The sequence below is a fragment of the Camelus bactrianus genome, chromosome 2 (genome assembly GCF_048773025.1).
Source record: "Camelus bactrianus isolate YW-2024 breed Bactrian camel chromosome 2, ASM4877302v1, whole genome shotgun sequence".
Taxonomy (NCBI): domain Eukaryota; kingdom Metazoa; phylum Chordata; class Mammalia; order Artiodactyla; family Camelidae; genus Camelus; species Camelus bactrianus.
Genome location: NC_133540.1, coordinates 15,857,493 through 15,883,021, shown reverse-complemented (window position 1 = coordinate 15,883,021; position 25,529 = coordinate 15,857,493). Strand labels below are relative to the sequence as shown.

Below are 25,529 nucleotides of genomic sequence, written 5' to 3'. Positions count from 1 at the left end.
CTATGTTTTCTTTTAGGAGATTTATCAAGTCTTGTCCATCTGCAGCTTAAGCCTGTACTCTAGATCTGTGCTTCAGTTCTGAATCTTGAGCTTCTTAGAGAACACCCACTCTTAGCTCATATGTCAGATTCAACATGTCTAAAGCTGATTTCATAATCTTTTTTCTTGCAGCGTCTCCACTTATTCAGTGGGATCATCATTCTTCTGGTCTTGAATAGCCAAAGGCTTGGAATGGACTTTGATTCATCTTTCTCTCACCACCCTCCACATTTTGTCAGCTTCTGGAACTGTATGTTTTTGGTTTCAAGTGTCTATTCTGATTGCTGATACTCTGATGAAGAGCTTTCATCCCTGATACATGAATTTTTCCTTCTGTAGAATTCTTGGATATTCTCTCACCTCCCCTTTTCAGTCAACCTACCATTTTGACCTTCCAACATCTAGAGTCAAGTCAAAGACTTACCACAACCAGTTCTCAGACAGGTAGGCTTGAACCTTCATCACTTTGGCCTTACCTTATGTGTTCCAATCATTATGTGACTTAGCCTCCGAGGGTAACCTGTGCCTTATTAAAAACCAGGAGTCACCAGTCTTTTCCTCTCCAGTCCTCAGTTAAAACAGCTTAGAATTGCCCTGAGAAATAGTTGAATCCCTATCCCCTTCATAGAATCTTCCCTATTTACTCCAAATACTTCTAGCTCCTCTTTGTATTCCTGCACTGTTTATGATCGGTAGCCTGTTATCTTGGCTTTGAGTACTGACTTGGTACCATTCCTGGGTGGTTTCCAATGTGTCTCCTCACTGAGCTGGTAACTGGAGAAGACTCCATTGTTCAGCCTCCTTTATACCCTCACCCTGCTTAGCATCGGGCAATAGCAGGCATCCAGGCAGTGCTAAACTACTTTAGTTATTCGCAGGGGTGGTTGTGTGGAGTATAGCTAATAACTATTAATTCAGTGTTGCAATTAAAAAAGAAAGCCAAGAAAATCCATGGAGAAAAACTTTATCTCCATGTTCAGTTTAGCGCTTTACCTCAACAGTTTTCTTAACTCTGTGTTTACATTCACATAGTGTTCAGTGCTTGTACAGTTCCCTGAGGCAAGCAGGTGAGATGTCATTATGTTTGACTTTCACGTTACATTTCATATTGGATATATTTGTGCAATGACAAAACCTTCTTTTATAAGTAAACAGCCGGAAGCCCAGAGAGACTAACAGCCTAACCCAGGGTCACCTGTTTAGTGTTTGGCACAGGCCAGGACCGCGGTTCATATCTTCCAGTTGCTCCTCTTCCAGTGCCTTTTCATTCCAGTGCTGGGAAATGTAGCCCCATCAGCCAAACGGCCAAGTCTCATTGCTGCCCCTTTACCTGCCAGTGATGGCAGTGCTACAAAACGTGGCAAAGGAAAGGTCAGAAATAGGAGTGATAAAAGACATGGAAGTGCTGGAAATGGATCCTCAGCCTCTTCCTCCTTATTTGAGTGCCTCACAAGTGTCCCACTCTGACACTGCTGTTCATTGATTATAACACAGTCTTTAAAATCAGACTGATCTTTTGTAGGACATGCTTTTACCCTGGTCCCTTTCCTGCTAGTAGTCACCGTCATGGGCAGAAAGTGCCTGACTGTGCTCTGTTTCACGTAGGTGGGAGGGGAAGTTGGAGAGTAAGCGGGTTGAACTGAAGCCGAGCTTTTTACAGCTCTGTTGTTCTAGGACCAGAGCAGTTCCACTCCTGCTTTCATCACCTCTCCACCTCTGAGTCCCAGCCACCCACTTCTGCCTGCTTCCCCACATGCCACGTCCTGGGGGAGGACAGTGTGGTTGGCAATGCCCCCTCCACCCTCCGCCTTCCGCCCTGGGAGGTGCAGGAGTCTGCTTCAACTTTTGAGCTGTTTTGGTAGTTGGGCTTTTCCAGCCTTTCTAGGCATCTGCTTTCCAGCTCTGGGAAATTGGAGATGTAACTTAACCATACAAGTTCTATACTAATGTATTCAGTGGCATTAATGTGATGTTGTCTTTAAGGTGTTCTGGGACTGGATAGGAGGTTTTTAACACAGGATGCTTCACATCCAATTCTAAAGGCCTACAGGATGCAGGTGTAATTCAAGTTCTTACATGGCTGTAAGGCAGACATGGACATTATTTTATAATATGACCATATGTTCATAGATTACGGTTAGTCCGCCGGCTCTGTATCTAATAAAAGTTTAAATTCCAAACGCTTGAAGAAAATTTGCAGACCATGTCTTTTTGCCTGTAACTAGTTGCAAAAACTGAAATCAAGACTCTACCACAAGCCAGTGTTTCCCAGTAGAGAAACCCTCTACTTTTACAACCTCTAAGTAATGCGGTGGTTCTTTGGGTGAGATAAGGGATGCCAGAGTATTTTGTTGGGACACTAGAGTGGCATGACAAGTATTCTGGGACTGGTTACAGTTGAATCTCTGCTTCCTATATCCTGGACTGATTACAGAGTCAATGTTAGTGCGTTAACCAGCTTCTGAATGCAAGGGTAGCTAGGAAGACAACAGAGAAAATAGAAGGATATAAAGTAATGGAGAGACTTCAGAGCAGTACAAATGTTGACTTTGACACCACCAGCTGCTGACGTGAACTTGGCAGGAATTTGTGAGAAAAGGTGGGTGTCACTGCAAGCAGGAGAGTCCTGCAGCTTTTGGGGTGAACAGGCAAAGGGGAGAACAGTTATTGTGACCACTCGGGGGCTGATTATTTGTGTCCTGAATGTGAAAATGTCTGGTCTCCTGTTCAATTTTGCAGCCACAACTTCACGTGACTCAGGGCATTATTTCCACCAGAAAACCATAAAAACATCAACAACCTCTGTTTCCCAAAGTGTTTGTTCTCGATCTGAGATGATTGTCCTGTGGTGGGAGGTAAGTGGGCGGTGGGTCCTATTACATCACTCCCTTTCACTAAAAGTCTACCTCGCTGTTTTTCACCCTACTGAAGAAGTGCTACCATTCTGTTACACCTAGACCTATAAGACGGGCTTGCCTGAATCCTCAGGTGAATAGGGATAGTTATGTGAAATTTTAAATAATTGCTTGGGTCATGTGGTCCTTTGTTCCCTCCATTGGAAATCACTATTCCAGAGCAAATAGTATGAATCTATATAAACTATATTGTTTGTAAGATGTCTTCAGAAGTTTTGCAGTAGGTTTAAATATTTGCTTGGAGATGGCATCTTGATTGTTTGAAGGAGGCAACCCTCACTAGGGGCTTTGTTGGCTCCCTTAGAATTCCCTTACTGGCAGTAGAGTGTTTGTAGGCAGAGTTAGAAATTTAACTGTGCTGAGAAGCCAAATTTGCCCTCAGCTGGGAATTGGCAGAAGAGTCAGTTATGGAAGGAAGGCTTTAGGATTATCTGGTAGCAGAGTTGTGGGATCCAAGCACTGGGAAACCTCAGCTTTTGTATAGTATGTTCTGTAACAATAGGCTATTGGATAATTTTAACACTTGTTATGGGATGTAGAGTTGGGGAAAGACTTAAAAGTGAAAGAACCTTAAAAAAGAATCTCCAAATATTTTAAAGAAAACAGTACTCAGATTGAGAGCTTTCCTGGAAAAGACTAGTTCTTCACTTCACAGGGGAAGCAGGGAGAAGATGTAACTGCACTTACGGTAACTTAAAAGGTAAACCTTACCCTCCCACTTAGCTGTTTCCTGGTGTAAGTTCATATTCCACATCTGTAGTTTTAGACATGATGTGTCATTTTCTGGTACTCTATTCTGCTTCCGAGTGAGAGACTGACGCAAAGTCACATAGCAATTGAAAAATTGCACAAAAGTCTTTATTGTTAAAAATGTAGATATGTGGCAGGGTGCTGCATTTGCAAATGACTTTCAGTGCAGAGAACACTTAAAAGAATGCAGTGTTATTTCTTTTTTTATTCCTTTAAGCCTTTGAATAGAAGGTTTACTTTGCAGAGTTTCTGGAGTACATCAGAACAAGCAGGAACTAAAAATAGCTTTAAGAAAGCACCAGTATAGATGTTGCTTATAGTATGGTATCTGTCTTAAAGTTAACTCTTTAAAGCAGGAAGTTGTAACTCTCAATTTCTTAAGCAAATATAAACATTCTTGACTCATAATGACATTCTTTGTGGGGTGAAGCCGCTTTTGCTTCCATTCTGAGCATTGAAAGGCCTTCAAGGATAATTCTACCAGTCCTCAATATTTTATTTTCCCTCTGTTGTGAACTTGTTATTAAACTTGAAGCAGATATAAATATCATTAACTTGCTACATATGTAGATATTTAGTGTTACATAGTCAGAAAGTTTGTGTACATCACACTTATCTACATAATTCCCCAGTTTCCAACTGTGTTCCTGATGAAAGGATGGTGGGAAATGGCATTATGGGGATATGTCTTACAGTACAGTGTTTCCCCTGTTCCCTCTACCAGATCTGGATGTTCTTTCATCTTTCGGCTTCTAGAATTTCTAGCTCTTTTTCTTAAGACAGGTGTAACTCTTCCCCCTTCTCACACAAACATGCGTACACACACACAAACACAATCTGCCGTAGGGAGTAGCGTGCACCATCCCATTCTCCGACTCCAGCTCTGATCCCACCCACTGGAGGCAGTGTCTTGCACGAATTCATTTGTAAGTTCCTTTTTAAAACTCGAGTGGTCGGGAAATAGGACTGATATCCTCACCTAGTAGGCAGGCCTTCAAGGATAACTCCTATGGTTAATGCCAGATTATCTTAATGTTTGAGTACCTGGGTTTCATGGCTTCCTGTACCACCTGTGTGACCCATGATTCGCACAGTTCTGTCTCCCGTTAGACTTTTTCTCTCCAACTCTGGACTCTTATAATATTCTGCTGATTTGACATCTTCACTTGGAACTCTGATATCTTAAAACCAACGTGTGTAAAAACTGAGCTTTTGGTCCTCCTACCCCCCAAACTGGTTCTTTATGCAGCCTCCCCCATTCAGTTAGTGGAAACTTAATCCTTCCAGCTGCTTGGGTCAAAAAACTTGGAGTTATTCTGACTTTCACTGACATACCACATGAATTCTGTCAATAGATCTGGTTTAACACTGCCTTTAAAACATATCCAGAACCAAGCCACTTCTCACCATGGCTCCTGCCTCCACTGCTGCTTCCCTTCCCTGAGCCACTGTCCTCTCCTCCTCCATAGCCCTTCTCAGTAGCTTCCCACCTTTCATCTCTGACCCGTTTGCACTATTCTCACCCGGCAGTCAAGTGAGCCTTGAAAACCTAAGTTAGATTGTGTCGTCCTTCTGCAGTGCCTCCCCATTTCACTCCGGGTAAAAGCCACAGTCCTTACAATGTCCTCCAAGGCCATACAGGATCTGCATTGACCCTTCTCCGCAGCTCCAGCTGTGCCCCCATTCTGGAACATGAGAGGTCACGCTGGATTTGGTGATGGTTATTCCGTCCACCTGGGACTTCTCACCTCCTAGTCTTAATTCTAACCTCAGTTCACAGTGTGCCCTGCTCTGGTATTTAATACAACATCACCCTCATCCTATACCCTCAACTCTCTTTACTTTGCCCTTTTTACTTTTTTCCATGGTTCCTCTTTCCTAGCATGCCACCTCCTCTGCTGCTCTGTTGTGTGAATTGTCATCTCCACCCCCCAACCCAGCTAGACTCCAAGCAAGCTCCGTGAGGACAGGACTTTTGTTTTGTTTATTGATCTTTTCCTAGTGCCTAGAGTAGTCCTGGGTACATTGCAGGCCGTCAAAAATTATTTGCTGAATAAATTAAAAGGCTATTTTAAAAATGAATCATCCTTTCAGGAACAGGTGAGGAAAGGAAGCTGCATGAAGGAAAATGTTGCAGTAAATAATGATATTTGCCTGTTGTACTATGTGTGATATATACATATATGTGTTTTAATCTTAATTTGGTACCTCAGTTTCTTAATTTAATAGCTGTATTAAGGTGTAATTTACAGGCCATACAATTCACATATTTTAATTGTACAAGTCAGCCATTTTAGCTATTTCTAGAGTTGTGCAACTGTGTCCTCAAAAAGTCCCCTTGTGTCCGTCCATATGCAGTTCGCCCTCCCCTCAGTGGCACCCTGATTTTATTTGTTTTTGTTTTTTTTGGCAATCACATCTTAAAAGAATAATTTACACAGCAGTACTAATATAGCTTTGCACTTTTAGAAATGACACACTTAAATATGAAATCAGGAGTCATTGCTGAATGTAGGCAGTAGTATCAGACATCGGTGAGAAGAATGGACTTGAGTGTCAGACTGGCTGCGATATTACCCAGCTCCACCATTTACCAAGTTACCCAAATTATTTTCTGCCTCAAGCTCTTTATATGTTATATGGGGGTAATAATAGCAGCTTACAGAATTGTTGTGAGGATTAAGCAAACAGGAAAACAAAATTTAGTATAGTGGCCAGCTTATGTTATTACCTAAGAAATAGCCTTGCAGGTAGAGAGCAAAATTCAAATCAGTTTCTAAAGTATGTGTAAAATATGATCCAGTTCCTGCCTGGTTTGTAAACACATATGCCTACTGCAGAATATAAAAGCAGGCTAATTTCCAACAGAAAAGATGATTTCTCAGCATTTCTTTCAAAGGTAGTTGCAAAATAATTTTTACTAAATTTTCTGTGCCCATCTCTGACAGAGCTTTTACACCAGGGAAGTAATTATCTACATTTTTGTTAAAATGATGCTGACCATCAGGAAGTGTTCCGAATTATATTTTAGCCTTTATGTTGGGAAATATTGTGAAACTTCTTCTAAATTAATGGGGGAGGGGCATTCATTGTAGCTCTTGTAGCCTGATAAGGCTTCTCTAAATTATCTTTTTTAAATTTTAATTAAAATAATTAATTAATTTTTTGCAGGGGGTGGTAATTAGATTTTTATTTATTTTATTTTTATAAGAAGTTCTGGGGATTGAACCCAGGCCCTTGTGCATGCTAAGAATATGATCTTTCACTTGAGCTATACCCCCCTAAATTATATTTAATAAGGTCTTTTTCTCTGTTTTGTTATTTTCTTTTATGTACAGATGCACAAAGCAGGGTCATCAGAAGCCTCTCAATTCCAAAGATGATTATAGTGAAAAACATTGCACAATGACAGTGAATCCTTGGAATATGAAGAAAGATTGTAAAGTCCTGAATGAATTAAGAAGGAATTGTTACATTAACTTACATGTAACCATGGCTCACTTACCTTTATTTTTCACTTTATAATGAAGATATTCCTCACCCGTCAAGGTTGCTTTGTTAGATATAGGGAATATCTAAAGCCTTTTCTGGAAGTTTTTTAAATAAATAAGAGCAGGTAATTTATCAGAAGTGTGAATGGTGTAATCTGCTCTGTCTAGTATGGTAGCCACAAGCCACATGTGGCTATTGTGAATTGAGATGTTCTATAAGTGGAAAATACATAATAGATTTTCAAGACTTTGTACAACAAAAATAATGTAAAATATTTATTAATAAGTTTTAAAATTGTTAATCACACTTTTGAAATGATAGTATATTGGATATTTTGGGATAAATATAATTATTCCTGGAATTAAGTACACTTGTTCCTTTTTATTGTCTAAATGGGATTACTGGAAAATTGTGACTTGCACTATGTTTCTATTGACAGTGCTGGCTTCTAACTTATTGCAAATAATATGAAAAAAAACTTTGATTAAGTATTTTATAATTGAGTAGTTGATTTCCATCATATTATTTTCAGGTGTACAACACAGAGGCTCAACATCTTTATATATTATATTCCATTTAATGTCACCATAAAATAATGGCTATATTTCCCTGTGCTGTATGATACAGCCCTATAACCTATCCATTTTATACATAGTACTTTTTACCTCTCAATCCCTTACCCCCTTCCTGCCTCCCTCTCCTCCTTCTCCCCATTGGTAACCACCAGTCTGTTCTGTGTAACTGTGAGTCTATTTCAGTTTTATTATAGTAATTAATTTGTTTTATTTTTTAGATATACATATAAGTTAATAAATAGAATATTTGTTTTTCTTTCTCTGACATATTTCACTTAGCATAATACCCTGTAGGTCCATCCATGTTATTGCAAAAGACATTATTTAATTTTTTAATGGCTGAGCAGTATTCCATTGTGTGTGTGTGTTCATGTGTATATATGTGTGTGTATATGCGTGTATATATGTAAATATACATATATATATAATATACCACAACTTCTTTATCCAATCATCTACCAGTGAACATTTGGGTTGTTTCAGTGTGTTGGCTATTGTAAATAGTGCTGCTGTGAACACTGGGGTGCATGTGTCTTTTTGAATTATATTTTTCTCCAGACATATACCCATGAATGGGATTGCTGGATCACACGGAAGTATATTTTCAGTTTTTTAAGGAAACTCTATACTGTCCTCCATGGTGGCTGCAACATTTACATTCCCACCAACCGAGTAGGAGGGTTCCTTTTTCTCTTAAAAGGTCAAAAATTCTCTACATTTATATACTTTCCTTACAGTTTAGGACACAATTTGGCAAAAGCCAGATAGAATTTAATAGGAGTAAATACAGTATTTTTTCAAATGTCCATGCATTATGGATAGATATGTTATTGATGAGTTGGTTCCCTATTTTTGTAGATGCAGAAGTTTTTATAGCTTCACAGACATTTCAGTCTTGCAGAAAGAAAAATGTCTTTGCATTTTGCTGAACTTGTCCGGGTGGCTTTATGGAATTTGGTCCAGGCCTGCAGAGGTGAATACACATCCAAACCTGAACCATTTGAATGTCTGCAAGATTTTAAGAGTCTAGAATGTCAGATCTGGACTATAACTCTGGTGAATGACATCAGTGAGTGGACTCAAGAAAACTCCATTTGAGTGCAAAGCCTTTCATAAGCCAAAAAAGGCTTTGAAATTGTGGCAAAGCCAGAGACTTTTGTGCACCACATATGGCCACAAACCCATGGGGACAACCACAGGCCTTCTGGAGTGCCAAGGGAATTCCATGTGAGGAGTCCAGCACTCACAGGAATCCAACAAGTCCCTGCCAGCCAGAGCACCTTCATTGCTACTGTGGTATTTTGAGCAAATGTCTTTTCTTCAGGTTCAAATTGGTTTGTTGTTTTTTTTTTAATAAAAGAAAATCAAACAAGTTCTTGTTCCCTTGGTGAAAGTAAAAGCCTAACATTTTCTGATTTCTTTTGACAGAGAAAACTTGAGCCTATGAATCTAAACTCATCTGTGATGGTCTGCAGCTGGGAGCAAGCAGATCAGTGTCAGTCCCTTTGCAGCCGTTGGCTGGGAGCCTGCATGTTCCCTGGAATGATATTTGAAACATGTCACCCTAGCCGTGCCTTCGCTCTGGACTGGGAGGCGAGTCAGTCAGAATCTGCATTATGGAATGTATGTTTCAGATCCAAAGCTAGGAGATCTTTTTTAATAGCCAGAGAATGTAGTCATAAATATATCTATTAAAGTATTTATGCAAGAACAATTTTAAAGTTTTTTTATTATAAAAATTTCCCCCAAAATTGAAAATGAAAGAACATTGGAATTAAAATCCAATGGAATTAAAAACAGTGGAATTAAAAATCATCTGTACCTTAGTTAAACATAAAGAATCTTAAAATCCTTCTAAACATTTTTTCGTTCAAATGTAGATATTTTTCCCTTCCAAAAATGAAAATTATTATTTCACATATTTTTCTTTTTCCTTTTATTATATATTCCATATTAATAAATATAATTCTTTTAAATCCCTTTTAATGGCTGTTTAACATTATATTGAACAGATATGTAAATAGTCCTAGGTTTAAGAAATTTAAAAAATTGTCATTACAATGCCCCTGCAAAGAATTTTTTCGTGTTTCTATTTTTAGTTACTAATTTGGACTAAAAGTTAACAAGTTTACTTTTCTTCATCTAAAACATTGGTTATTTTATGAATGAATTGTAAGGATTTTAAATAACTTTTCAGTAATTTCAACAAAGAAATTAACTTTAAGGCAAAAATGTATGATGGTTTGCAAATCTATTTTCATTATATCTTCACTTTTACCAGTGTCATATCTGTGTGTGTTTGCACAAGTGCTTTAACTACCAGCAATGTAAGAAAAATCTGTGTACTAAAAATGTGAAAATAGTTTCCTGGTTTGTGTTTTCATTCTCCCAATATAGGTTTTGGATGACAAGCTTGTATTTGCAAATGTACACACCCTGTGGGAGGTGCTCTGTACATACGCTGAGATACTGTACATAAAATTGCCTCTGAATCCCAATCATCTGAAAACCGTGTCCTCAGCCTTTGATACCTTCAGCTGTTTTATGAAAGTCCTCCAAGTGGATGAAAGTATCAACAACCGGAACAAGAGTTTTTCATTGCCCTATTTGAGAAGAGCTGCGTGAACGACTTTTATATTCAGGATAGAGATACATTCATCAATCCAACCACCAGGAGCCTCACTGTAAGTCTAAACCGAGTTTAGCTGCTGTCTTGGGGGTGATTTAGAACCTGCTGTTGAATTATAAGTGATTTGGTTTTGTTGGTTTGGTTTGGTTTTTAAAAGCTGCCCATAAAAATGAAAAAAGAGAAAGAAAAGAAATATGCCTACAGATTCCTGTTAGGATAGTAAACAGTGGCTGGTTATTTACCCTGTATAAACCACACGCTTTCTTAGAATCTATTTAGGTTTACTTCATCCTTTCTCAGATCAAGTATCAAGTAAGGGACAGTTTTAAAAAAAAATTCAGGATTAACTGGCTTGTGAGCTCCGGGATCTGCAAGGCAGCTTTCCCTTCCCATGGTGTAAGTCAAATGGCAGAAATGAAATAAAGCACTTCATGTATCCTCCGGTGTTAACAGGAAAAGGTGAGTCTTCTTGACCTTGTTACTTCCTGGGTAAAATGAAGATAATATGTCAGGAGTCGACAAGCCCATTTAGGGCAGGAACCATGTTGTCTTGTTCACTGCTGAATCCCAGGCACCAGGAAGGCTGAGTTTAACAAGTGGGTGAATGAATGAACTGTAGTTCCCCCAGAGTTACCATGTGGGGCAGTGTGGATAAGCAGCTAAGAGCATAGACTCGAGAGGTGAGGGTACAGCTCAAGTGATGGGGCGCATGCTTAGCACGCATAAAGTCCTGGGTTCAGCCCCCAACACCTCCTCTAAAATAGACAAATAACCCTAATTACCTCCCCACCCCCCACCAGAATTACCTTATTATCTCCCTGCCACCAAAAAAAAAAAAAGAAAAGGTAGAAGTGGCCAAGAGCATAGACTCAGGCTGGAACACTTGTGCTGGTTTCTCGCTGTCTACCTTGTAAAAGTCATTTAGCCTCTGTGTTTATCAAGTTCCTCATCAATAAAATGGGGATAATAATAGTACCCACCTCGTAGAGATGCTATGGGGATTAATGAATCTGCTTGAATTTTAGAACAGCCCTGGCTAATAGTAAGTACTATGCATTTGCCAGCTCTTTTCATAATTACTGACAGATGTTATTATCAACCAAAGAAGTATTAGTTCTTTGTAAGGGAAATGCATGTTAGACCATTTCATTTATCATTTTCTGTAATTCAGGCTTTTTCCCTCTGAAATACCATTTTCTGTCTGTGCACTAGTAAATCACAGGGCTTTCCAAATTTCATCTGTCTGAGTTCTTGTCATGATGACAATACTGCAGAGTTTTGACATTTTTTAGGGACTCCACCTGAGATGACAGCAACCCCTCAAATTCAGAAGCACTTCTCTAACTGACAACATCTCGCATGAAATGAAGTTTGTAAAATGTAAGAGCTTCAGACGCTAAATGATGCCATAAATGCAAAGATGTTATATCTAAGCTCTTTAAATAAATCCTGTCATTGAAATAAAGGAAATACTATATTATAGCGCTCTATGACTTTGTTACCTTGCTATCCGTTTATCTGACTCTCTAAGACAAAAGAAAGCAAAGACTGAGATTGATAATTACTACTGTGTTGTACACGTATTTGTGGATGAAGACCATACTGAAATGCACTGTCTAAGATACTAAAATGGACACTAAACAGCTGCTTGATGCACATGCATGAACAGAACAGGGAGCTGGTTGCAGGGAGCAGACACTGAGCTTCCTGGATCAGAGACTCAGCATAGCAGTCCAGCCCAGCAGTCCACATGTTTTATATTTATATCCCAGCAAAATTAGCAGTGAGAGTCTGAAATGAACTTTGGGGACACTTGCAAACAGCTGTCATGATTACTAATGTGGGACACCAGGATTCTACAGTGTTTAGTTGGCATCTGCACACAACCATTTCTTTTCCACTAAAGCCTGTTGTAATTGCTGGTTCCACATCCAGGCTGAGGAATCATCTCATGTGGTGTTTGGGAGGGAGGTAAGTGGAGTCAGGACCCATGCTAAGGCTGGGTGGGTAATAATCTGGTTCAAGTACAGGAGAAAGGAAAGTAGGTCAGGTGGGAAGGAGAATGACTGGATTTAAATTTTGTTTCTTGAGTAAGCTAAATATATAACATCATGTCAAGTTTCTTTATTGTTTATATTCCATGTGCTGTCACCGAATAACTACTGAATTGTGGGGACAAAAAAGCCTGGGTTTTAGAATTGACCCTGCCCCTAAACAGCCAGAGTCCAGGTTCCTCTGGGTGTCCAAGGAGGGGGCTGCTGCCTCCACTGAAGCAGTTTGGGCACTTGGGTGGCGTAGTTTTTTTTGCTGTGGAAGACTGGCCCGGTTGTAGTACATTAAGCATCTGCAAGGCCCTCACCAGGTACCCACGGTGGTCCCAGGACTGTAACATCCAAGTGTTCCTTTCCAGCCACGTTTGCAAATGACCCTCAAGGGGTTAGTATTAATCCTCGGTGAGAATTATGAAAAATTATATGGTACCTCCATCCCTTCTGGCAAAGGAGGGCCCCTTATTTACAAATGACCACAAAGTGTTAGCACCACATTTTGTTAGCAGAACATGTGAACACGTGGTGACAGTGACGCTCACCTGTTTGCTTCTGCTTCCCAGTGCAACTTCAGCCTCCATCAGAGGACCTCAGCTGCCCCAGCGAACAGGGCCTTCTGTACAGGGAATGTGCTCCTCCTCGAAGCATAGACAAGAAGCAGCCCTTAGATCTCATCAGGTGAGCTGTTGTGGAGAGCACTCCAGTGGGAAGGGCTCAGGGTTGCCCTCATGGCTTCTGAGTGTGACAGTCCTCCAAGAGTGTTAACAACCAGGAAGCTCACAGGAGCTCTGAGCTTTGTTGCCCCAAGTTTTTACTGGAGACTTTATTACAAAGACATGATTTATTGGGTCACTACTGACATGGCTACCCCAAACACTAACTGTAAGTCAAAGCCCTTACATTTGAGCCCCTACCTTTCCTGATGGTCAGTCACTTGTCACAAAGCTCAAAGCCCCACTGCTCTAATCACATGGTTGGTGTCTCTGGCTGGCCAGTCCCCATCCTGAGTTATCTCATGAAACCAAGCCATCCAAGGGTCCACCATGAATAGTAAAGACACTCCTATCTTGGGAAATTTCAAGGCTTTAGGGGTTGCCGTCCAGGAACTGGGAACAAAGACCTACCAAATACTTCATTAAACAGGAGTAAATGTTAGGTTTCACTTAAATTATAAAATAAGAGAAGTATTCTCACTGCTTAGCTCTATCTGCTGTTCGACACCGTTTCACTACACCACGTGACTGTAATGTCGCGCTCAGCATGTGTATTCTCAGAGCATCAGCGCCGGCTGCTCCCCGGGAGCTTATGCTGTTTGTGCAAGGCTGCTGGGAGGAGGGAGGCCAAGAACAACTGAGCAAACAAAAATAATCGGGCTAATAAGGAAACAATTTCAGATTGAAATGAAGGAAATAATACAGTGTTGAGATGGGAGACTTGGGGGAAATGGAGTCAAGAAAGCTATCTTTGAGAAGGTTACATGTGAGCTGAGATGGTGATAAGGAGGCTGGTCTTTGAGGATCTGGGATAAGTCACCCCAGGAATAGAGGCAGCTTGTCCATTGCCCCGAGGCACAAATGTGCTCAGCAGGTTTGAGGAGATACTGGAGCCAACGCTGGTGAGAGTGATGAGACGCGAGGTTTAGAAGGGCATCAGGAGCACGGAAAGTAGTGTAGACTCTAAGTGCAGTGAGAAGCAGTCATGATAGTTTAAGCACTAAGGTAATTTTCTCTCACAATTTGCAAAGATAATGTGGAGAATGAATTGCAGGGACCCAGGAAGCAGGGAGGCCTGGTCGGAGGCTCTTGGAGTGGGCCAGATGAGAGATGGTGGGAGCCAGGGAGAATGCGTTTGGGGAGTGGAGCTGACAGGATGCAGTTATGGGCTGGCTGTGGATGGTGAGGAGAAGAGAAGGGTCAAGGTAGCCCCAGGTCGGCCTGGAGCCAGGTGCCTGATCTTCCTAATCTCAGTGCCCCATTCAGATGCCCACCTACTTGGGCAAACCTCTTAACCTTCCAAGTGAGGGTTTTAAATCACTGAAGTCTTTTTGTTTGTTTCACATTTTATGGAAAGATTCAAACACGTACAGAAGTAGAGAGAACAGCACAGCCAGCCTGTCTGTATCAGTCACCCATCTCCAGAATTATCAACTCAGAGTCACTGTTGTTGCAACTTTCATCTCCACCTCTTCCCCTCCCCCACTTCGGGATCATTTTGAAGGCAATCCTACGTAGCTTAACCTTTCATTAGTGAAATGACAAGGTCTCTTTCAAATACAATTGGAATATTCATTTTTTTTAGGGTTACAAAATAATTCCCTGATTGTCACAAAAATATACTTTTAAGCAGTTTTGGGGTTGAAATCAGGATCCAGACTAAGTTCACACATTGCAGCTAGCATATCTCTCAAGTGGGTTCTAATCTATAATTTTCCTGTTTCTCATTTTCCTTGAAATTGCTGAGGGATTTCTCTATTTCCTGTTTGGTTGATTTCATTCTCCCCTGTGGTTAGACTTATTTCTCCATCCTATGTATTGGCTTTAGCTAAGTGATTTGATCCTCCCCTAAAAGCTTGATCTGAACGAGGTTCAAATTTGTGCAAGAATATTTGTTATATGAAGTTTTGTACTCCTGTCATAAGGTACATAATGACCAGTTGACTCTCTTTTTTGTGATGACAGCAGCCAATAATGATTGTCACCCGGGATCATTATTTCATAAGGGATTTTATTTCATGTGGTCATACTCTAATTTCCTCCCACAATTATCAGCAGGATCACAGTCATGAAGAGGCACTTTCTCATTAACCCGGATTATCCTGTAGAACAGTTTTAAAAGAGGAAGTTTATATATTTGTAAATATTTAAAGTTGATACATTTTTCTATTGTTTCTAATGTTTTTTTCTAATGGAGGTACTGAAGATTGAATCTAGGACCTTATGCTTGCTGAGCACACACTCTGCCACTGAGTGTACCCCATCCCCCTTGAGATTCATATTTATATGATATATTCCTTCTGTTATTTTTGTTTTATGTTATACAGAATTTGATGGCAGGGCAATGGGTTTGATGGCTATTTAATCATTCTTTATGGGATTTTGGGGTTGGTGTGTGTGTTTGTGTTTGTAAAGAAAACAATTTTCCCACTATTTTAAGTATGTTTTGTGAAGGAAATTATGTTGATCTGTTCCCTTCTCCTGGTCCATGAATTCCCTTTTTGCTTCCCACTAGTGGCCCCTTGAGCTCTGTGACAAGACTAGCATGTCGTTAATCCAGGTTGAAGGAGATCTGAAGAGATTTATTCAAGGAGATGAAATTTGTAGACAATGAATTGGAAAGTATTGAGAAAGTTATTCATTAGGAGAAGGTATGTGGTTGAATTGTTAAGCGCAGAGAAATCTAAGCTATGAACCACCAAGACAATTATTAACTCCAGGAAAAACAAAGTAGGGAATAAAAAAGTAAGCCTAGCAGACAACTTGCTACAGCTGTGAACAGTCTGTACAGAGTCCTAATAATGTAAAGCAAGGATACTGAGCTGATCAAAATTATAATGTATTTGTATCAAAAGGTTGGAAGAATGAAGGTTTGGGTGTGTAGAGGAGATGTGGTTTGAAAGAGAGCTTAATATTCATTTTCCAAAATAGAAAGTTAAATAGGTGATACATAAAGCTGAAAAAGTCAGTAGGCTGTGTTACAAGGATATTAGTCAGAAATAGGGAGTTTTTATTCCAAGAGTCAGCAGTAGGAGCTGAACATTGTTGCCTCTGACCAGGAAATGGGGTGGTTGTTGGGAACTGCTCCTTTTTACAATCGGTGTTCGAGAACTGTTTGACTCTTTAATGAATGTATGGTATAAGTTTGATAAAAAGAAATCAAAGCTGAATTTTGAAAAATTGATGTTAAGAATTGGGGTGTTTTTGACAGAGAGAGATAACAATCAGACAAAACTACATTTGAAGGGATCCTCATTATTTCTAGCCTTTCAGCAAGGACTAGGGGGCAGACATCTGTTTAAGGTTCAAAAATTCTTTCTGACATTCTTGCCGACATGTAACCTTTGGAAGTAATGAACTCTCCATCATTGTAAATATGCAGGCAGAGGCTGCCTGACCAGCTCTCTAACTGTAGCAGGGTGTGTTTACCATTGGCCAGTTGGAGCAAGCAACTTCTAACATTCTTTCAGTTTTGAATGTGGCATTTTCAGGATGGATAGTTGATAAGAATGTATTACAAAAAGCTTAACAAGAAAGAGTCCAAGACATCTCAAACCCATTGCCAGGGTTTTCTCTGCCAGACACCATCCTGAGCCTGCCATCTGTGAGCCAGGCCACAAAGACCAGTCACATGAGAATGAACACACTTTGTCCCTCCTATCTGATTTGGCATCGGGCTCAGCCATTTTCCCCATGGAATGTTCCACGCCCAGGTCTCTGACGATGGAGCTGGTCTCACAGCAGCCCTGTGAGCGCTGGTCCAGCCCTAGGGGTTCCTGCGTGAAGTTTCTCAGGACTCCAGGCTGTTCTCAGAGCTGAGTCCCCCCTAGGCTAGGCCCTCGGAGCTCATCTCAGCTCCAGACTGAGCCGGAAGCTTCCGAGAGAACTCAGAGCTGAGGAAAGTCACAGGTTTTACCCAGCACTGCCGCGTCAGCAGTGCTCCAGCTGAGGGAAGTATCAGCAGCAGCAAACACACCTGAGCCGCCGCCTCATTGTTCCGCCTCATCCCTAAGCCCTCTGTGTCTGCCTGTCTGTGTCTGTCTCCCTTTCAGGACCAGCCTGGCACCGCTTCGTGCCCTGCCTCCTTTCTTCTAATCTTGCCTCCCTGGCCTGTTCCGTCTACTCCAGCTTAACTGAGTAACATTGAAGGGTTTTTGAAACCTAGGAACAGCCGACGTGCTAGATACAAAGAATACAGGGCAGTTCCTTACTCAGCCACATCCCTCCTGCCCTCTCCCATTCCCACATGAGTTTTATAAATATTTTGTCAGAGAGACATTGCACTCCCAGTTGTTATCATTATCAGCCATTTCCTTATTATCTGTGGTTTACGTTGCATTTGCTCCAGGGAAGTTCCCGAGATAAGGCAGACGCAGAAGACTGAGCCAGTAGTTGAAGTCCACTTGTGTCAAGCCTGTTAAGAATGATCTTTGGTGGGATTTGTTGAATGTGCCAGACTGTCCAGTGAGTGGTGATGATCCCCTGCATCTGCTCCGGAGTCGGCCTCGTCCCCTCCTTTGCTCTGTTCTCATTTATCTCTCTTCAGCAGGTGAACCAGTGATCTGTATTTCTATGATACGTAAAATACTTCTTATTTCACGGTAGAATTTGGGGGCTGCTGTGAAAACGCATATGTTTTAAGTGTGAATTGAGTCAGAGGTTTAAACTTAAAGCCCCCTTGATTTAGAATCAGAAATTAGTATGATGGAAGGAGGGTATAACTCAGTGGTAGAGTGAATGCCTAGCATGCATGAGGTACTGGGTTCAATCCCCAATGCCTCCATTTAAAAAACAAATAAATAAACCTAATTATGCCCCACCAAAAAACAAAGAAAAAAGAAATTAACATGAGGATGAAGCTACAGAGTGAATATGTGTTTCTTCTGAAACTACCTTCTGTCTTTCTGCAGGAAATTCTACGGAGAGAAGGTCGGAATCTACTTTGCTTGGGCTGGGCTATTACATTCAGATGCTCCTCCTGGCAGCAGTCGTGGGGGTGACTTGCTTTCTGTATGTATATTTTAATCAAAATAACTGTACTTAGAGGTAACTTCTCTTTATTCCTTGTTACGGTGCTTACTTAACTTAGAATGACATTCTCCAGGAGCATCCACGTTGCTGCAAATGGCCCTATATTGTCAGTTTTTATAGCCGAGTAGTTTTCCATTGTATAAATATACCACTTCTTTAGCCAGTCATCCGTTGATGGACATTTAGGCTATCTCCATGTCTTGGCTATTGTAAATAGTGCTGCTATGTATATTGGGGTGCAGCTGTCATCCTGAAGTAGGGTTCCTTCAGGATATATGCACAGGAGTGGGATTCCTGTGTCATATGGCAATTCTATTCCTAGTCTTTTGAGGAAACTCAATACTGTTTCCACAGTGGCTGCACCAAACTGCATTCCCACCAGAAGTGTCGGAGGTTTCCCTTTGTCCACAGCCTCTCTAGCATATGTCATTTGTGGATTTTTGAATGATGGCCATTCTGACTGGTTTGAGGTGATACCTCATTGTACTTTTGATTTGCATTTCTCTGATAATTAGTGATATTGAGCATTTTTCATGTGCCCATTGATCATTTGTATATCTTCCTTGGAGAATTGCTTGTTTTGGTCTTCTGCCCATGTTTGGATTGGGTTATTTGGTTGTTTCTCAGTAAGTCATATGAGCTGCTTATATATTCTGGAGATCAAGCCTTTGTTAGTTTCATTTGCAAAAATGTTCTCCCATTCTGTAGGTTGTCTTTTTGTTTTACTTAAGGTGTCCTTTGCTGTGCAGAAGCTTGTAAGTTTCATTAGGTCCCATTTGTTTATTCATGCTTTTATTTCTATTGCTTGGGTAGACTGCCCTAGGGGAAGATTTCTGAGATGTATGTCAGATATTTTGCCTGTATTTTCTCCTAGGAATTTTATTGTATCTTGTCTTATGTTTATCTTGCTGAAGAGACTGTCTTTATTCCATTGTATATTCTTGCCTCCTTTGTTGAAGATTAGTTGACCTTAATATTTGGGTTCATTTCTGGGCTCTCTATTCTGTTCCATTTGGCTATATGTCTGTTTTTGTACTAATACCATGCTGTCTTGACGACTGTAAGTCTATAGTATTGTCTCAAGTCTGGGAGAGTTATTCTTCCAGCCTCTTTCTTTTTTTCTTCAGTAATGCCCTGGAAATTCTATGTCTTTGATGGTTCCATATAAATTTTATTGTGATTTGTTCTAGTTCTATGGAATATGTCCAGGTTAATTTGGTAGGGATTGCATTAAATCTGTAGATTGCCTTGGGCAGTGTGACCATTTTAACAATATTGCTTCTTGCAATCAAAGAGCATGGGATACCTTTCCATTTTTTAAAGTCTTCTTTAATTTCCTTCACCAATGCTTTATAGTTTTCTGTGTATAATTCTGTCACGTCTGTGGTTAGATTTATTCCTAGATATTTTATTACTTTGGGTGCTATTTTAAAGGGGATTGTTTCTTTACTTTCTTTTTCTGTTGATTCATCATTTGTGTAAAGAAATGCAACTGATTTTTGAACATTAATCTTGTAACCTGCTACTTTGCTATATTCTTCGATCAGCTCTGGTAGTTTTTGTGTGGACCTTTTAGGGTTTTCTATATATATTGTCATGTCATCTGCATATAGTGACACTTTTACCTCTTCTTTTCCAATTTAGACCCCTTTTACTTCTGTTACTTGCCTGATTGCTGTGGCCAGGACTTCCAAGTCTATGTTGAATAGGAGTGGTGATAGTGGGCATCTTTGACTTGTCCCAGATTTTAGTGGGAATCTTTTGAGGTTTTCACCGTTGAGTGCTATGCTGGCTGTAGGTTTGTCATATATAGCTTTTATGATGTTGAGATATGTTCCCTCAATACCCACTTTGGTGAGAATTTTTATCATAAATGGGTGTTGAATTTTATCAAAAGTTTTCTGCATCTATTGAGATGATCATGTGGTTTTTGTCCTTTCTCTTGTTGATGTGAAGTATTACATTGATTGATTTTCATATGTTGAACCACCCTTGTGTCCCTGAGATGAACCCCACTTGAGCATGATGTATTAATTTTTTATGTGCTGTTGGATTTTATTTACTAGTATTTTGGTAAGGATTTTTTCATCTGTGTTCATCAGTGATATTGGTCTGTAATTCTCTTTTTTGGTGGTGTCTTTGCTTGGTTTTGGTATCAGGGTAATGGTGGCTTCATAGAATGAGTTTGGGAATATTCCTTCTTTTCAATCTTCTGGAAGAGTTTGAGAAGGACTGGTATGAGTTCTTCTTTGTATGTGTGGTAGAAATCCCTGGTGAAGCTGTCCAGTCCTGGACTTTTATTTGTAGGGAAGTTTTTTATTGTTAATTCAATTTCATTCCTAGTGATCCATTTGTTCAAGTGGATAGTTTATTCTTGATTCAGTCTTAGTGGACTGTATGTTTCCAGAAACTTGTCCATCTCCTCTAGGTTATCCCCTTTTCCATGTAGTTTTTCATGATATTCTCATATGATATTCTGTATTTCTATGTTATTTGTTGTAATTTCTCCATTTTCCTTTCTTATTTTGCAAATTTGTGCTCTCTCTTTCTTCTTCTTTGTGAGTTTGGCCAGAGGTTTGTCGATTTTATTTACTCTTTCAAAAAACTAGCTTTTGGTTTGATTGATTATTTTCTCTATTTTTTTAATCTTTATTTTATTTATTTCCTCCATGATCTTTATTATTTCCTTCCTTCTGCTGACTTTTGTGTGTTTTTGCTCTTCTGTTTCTAGTTCTTTCAGCTGGTGGGTTAGATTGTTTATTTGGTATTGTTCTTCTTTTTTGAGGAAGGCCTGCATTACCCTAAACTTTCCTCTTAGTACTCCTTTTGCTGTGTACCGTATGTTTTGTGTGGTTGTGTTTTCATTTTCATTTGTCTCAAGGTATTCTTTAATTTCAACTTTGATTACATCATCGACCCATTTGTTTTCTAATAGCATGTTGTTTAATCTCAATGCTTTCCTTTCTTTCTCCTTTGTTTCTCTGAAGTTGATTTCTAGTTTCAATGGCATTGTGGTCAGTAAAGATGCTTGAGATAATTTCTATCTCCTTAAAATTGTTGAGGCTTCTTTTGTGACTAAGTACATGATCAATCCTAGAAAGTGTTCCACACACATTTGAAAAGAATGTGTATTCTATTATGGAGGATTGTAATGCTCTGAAAATATCCACTAAATCCAATTATTCTCTTGTATCATTTAATTTCTCTGTTGCCTTATTTATTTTCTGTCTGGAAGATCTGTCTAGTGATGTTAATGTGGTGTTAAAATTTCTGACAATGATTGTATTCCCATCAATTTCCCCCTTTATCTCTGTTAGTAGTTGTTTAATGTAATTAGGTGCTCAGGTTGGGTGCTTATATATTAATGATTGTAATATCTTCATCTTGTATCACTCCTTTAATCATTATAAAATGTCTTTATTTATCTTTCTTTATGGCCCTTGTTTTAAAGTCTATTTTGTCTGAAATCAGTACTGCTACACCTGCTTTTTTGGCATTTCCATTTGCATGGAATATCCTTTTCCGTCCATTCACTCTCAATCTATGTGTCCTTCTCCCTAAAATGTGTCTCTTATATGCAGTGTATTGAAGTTTCTTGCTTTATTATCCAGTCTGCTACTCTGTCTTTTGACTGGAGCATTTAGACCATTAACATTTACAGTAATTAATGATAGATGAGAGTTTATTGCTATTTTGAACTTATTTTTGCAGTTGATTTGGTATTTCTTCTTGGTTCCTTTCTTCTTCCTTTTGTGGTATGGTAATTTTCCTTTGTATTGTATTTAGTTTTTGTGACTCACTTGTAAGTTTTTGGCTTGTGATTACACTTTTTTGTAAGTCTGTTAACCAATTACTGTAACTGTGTATACTAAAGAGATATTAATGTAATCTCAAACCCATCCTACTGAGAACAAAAGATTTAAAAACAAAAGAAGAAAGAAAAAATACTCTCACATTCATGAATTCTCATTTCTGTAGCATCCTGCTTCTTTTCTATTTAGAGTAGACCTTTCAATATTTCTTTTAGCATGGGTTTAGTGTTGCTAAATTCTTTTAGTTTTGCTTCTCTGTAAAATTCTTAATCTCTCCTTCTATTCTAAAGGATAGCCTTGCTGGAGACAGTATCCTAGGCTGCATCTTTTTTTTTTCATTCAGGACTTTGAATATATCTTGCCACTCCCTTCTGGCCTGTAGTGTTTCTGTAAAGAAATCAGCTGAGAGCCTTCTCTTGTAACTCACTCTTTGTTTTCCTCTTGCTGCCTTTAGGATCATTTCTTTATCCTTCAGTCTAGCCATCTTGATTTATGATATATCTTGGCATGTTTCTCTTTGGGCTCTTTCTGTTTGGGACCCCCTGATCCTCCTGTGCTTGGGTGTCTGATTCCTTCTTTAAGTTTGGGAAGTTTTCAGTCATGATTCCTTTAATTACCTTTTCCATACCCTTTGTTCTTTCTTCCCCTTCTGGAACCCCTATTATGCATAGATTGGCATGCTTTATATTATCCCATAGGTTCCTTATATTGTTTTCATTGTTTTATATTTGTTTTTCTCTCAGCTGTTCTGAATGGGTGCTTTCTGTTGTCCTGTCTTCTAGGTCACTTATTCGTTCTGCTGCATTATCTAGCCTGCTTTGTACAGCCTTCAGGTCAGATCTCATTTCAGCCAATGAATTTACCAATTCTACTTGGCTCTTCTTTATAGCTTCTATTTTGTTTTTGATATATTTTATGTCTCTAAAGACTATCTCTTTTAGTTCCTTCAGTAATTTGATCACTTCTTTTTTGAAATCTTGATCTAGTAGGCCATCAATGTCTATTTTATTGATCGTTCTTTGAGGGGATTTCTCTTGCTCTTTTAATTGGCAGGACTTCCTCTGCTTCTTCATTCTGCTCATATCTCTCTGGCACTGTGGCTTAAGGAGTATCAGTTATCTATTGTGGTCCTTAAAGGAGTTTATTTATTTATCTATATAAAGCCTATGTGGGAATAAAACTTAAAAGAGAGAGAGAGAGAATTTTAAAATGGAGGAAAAGAAGGTTTGAAAACAGTGTATAATCAATAATAGAAGAGCAAGTTGAAGCAGAATAGGAATCGAGTTGAGATATCTTTTAAGAATCTTAATAAAAAGAAGAGAAAATTCAAAATACAATATTTGAAACCTGTGACTAATAAATAACAGATCAAAACCAAGAGAATTAAAAATGAAATGAGAATTGTAAACATATAGAACTATTTAAAAATAAAGATTAAAAATGTAATAGGTATAAAACAGATATAAAAAGATTTTAAAAACAAAGATGTGTTCTCCTAGAGACTGTGTGCTCTTAATGGTTTTATTGAGAGGCCTTTGTGTCTTCGCCCTGTTTCACGAACTCACCTTGCTCTGTTGGCCCCCTTGTCTGTGCTGCTCACAGTGTCTTTCGGCAAGAAGATTGCACCCCTCCAACACTGGGTCAGGTGATCCTTTCCTTTGTGGTGGGTGGGTGGGTCACTCCCCCTCCAGATGCTGCAGTCAGTGCTGGGCCAGTTGCTCCATATGTGGGCTCAGCTTCAAGAGTAACAGCTTTATGGAGATATAATTCACATACCATAAAATGCAGCCTTTGAAATTGTGCATTAGATTTTTAAGTACATTTCAGGGTTTTGTAGCCATCACTCCCAAAAGGAACCAGTACTCTTTAGTAAGTCACTCCCTGAACTTCCTTTCCCTTAGACCCCAGCAGCCACCACTCTACTTTCTGTCTCTACAGATTTGCCTGTTCTGGGCATTTCATATAAGTAGAACCATACAGTATGCTGCCTTTTTTGATTGCCGTCTTTCATTTAGTGTGACGTTGTCAAGACTCATCCATGGTGTAGCATATATCAGTACCCAAAGTCCTTTTTGTGTTCAAATAATATGCCATTGTTATAAATACACCACTTTGCTTATCCATCCATCAGTTGATGATGAATAATTCTGCTGTAAATGCTCATGGACAAGTTTTTGTGTGAACACATATTTTCAGTTCTCCTCAGGATATATCAAAAAATGGAATTGCTGGGATGTATTCTACTTTTAACATTTTGAGGAATTGCTAAAGTAGTTTTTAAAGTGACTGCACCATTTTATATTTCCAGTAGTAATGTATGAGGAGTCCAGTTTCTCCACATCCTCATCAACACTTTTTATTACCGGGTTTATAGATACATATTTATATATCATATATCATATATATTTGTCATCCTAGTTGGTATGAAGTGGCATGTCATTGTGCTTTTGATTTCTGTTTCCCCAATGCCTACTGATGTTGAACATCTTTTTATGTGCTTATTTCCCATTCGTATGTCTTCTTTGGAGAAACATCTATTCAAATTCTTTGCCAATTTTAATTGTATTTGTCTTTGTATTGTCATGTTTTAAGTCTCCTTTGTCTATTCTGGATAAAAAGTCCCTTATCAGGGAAAATATTGGAAATATTTTCACCCATTCTGTGGATTGTCTTCTTACTTTCTTGATGAAGCCCTTTGAAGCACAGAAGTGTTTAATTTTACTGAAGTCCAGTTTACTTAATTTTTTTTCTTTTGTTGTTTGTGCTTTTGCTGTCATATCTTAGAAGTATTTGTACTTCAAAATCCTGAAGATTTTCTCATTGTTCATTATCTAAAAGATTTATAGTTTCAGGTCTGTGATTTATTTTGAGTTAATTTTCATAAATGGTGTTAAGGTAAAAGTTCAGTTTTCTTTCTTTCCAGGTGTATGTTCAGGTGTCCCAGCATCATTTTTGTAAAGATTAATTTTTCCCTATTGGATTGTCATGGAACCTTTATGAAAAATTAACTGGCTACGTGTAAGAGTTTGTTTATGGACTCTCAGTTCTTTTCTCTCAATCTATTTGTCTGTCCTTTATGCAAGTACCACACTGTATGGATTACCATTTTGTTACTGAGTTTTGAATTTGGAAATTTCAAAACTTTGTTCTTTTTCAAGATTGTTTTGACTATTCTGGGTATCTTGCATTTCCATATTAGTTTTAGGATCAGCTTGTTCATTTCTCCCAAAAAGCCAGAGTTGCACTGAATCTATATGTCATTTTGAGGACAAATGCCTTCCTAACAATAATAAGGCTTCTGATCCATGAACACAGAAGAGCTTTCCATTTATTTTAGGTCATTTTTAACTTCTATCAGTAGTATTTTAGTTTTCAATTTACCATTTTCAGACATTTTTCTCAGTATTCCACATATTTTTCTTAATATTCCTAAGTATTTTATTCTTTTTGATGCTATTGTAAATGAAAATGTTTCCTTCATTTTATTTTTAGATTATTCACTGCTGTTGTATAGAAATATAATTA

General features: G+C 38.9%; 1 long non-coding RNA gene across 1 annotated transcript in view; it reads left to right on the top strand.

The window, feature by feature from the left end:
• Nucleotides 1-204: 204 nt before the first annotated feature.
• LOC141579574 (uncharacterized) overlaps nt 205-25,529 on the top strand; it is a 62,877-nt gene continuing 37,552 nt past the window's right edge. The window contains exons 1-6 of the long non-coding RNA XR_012511189.1: nt 205-483; nt 7,043-7,190; nt 9,200-9,394; nt 10,169-10,455; nt 13,012-13,126; nt 18,072-18,171. This is a non-coding gene — a long non-coding RNA (uncharacterized LOC141579574). The remainder of the gene's footprint in view (nt 484-7,042; nt 7,191-9,199; nt 9,395-10,168; nt 10,456-13,011; nt 13,127-18,071; nt 18,172-25,529) is intronic.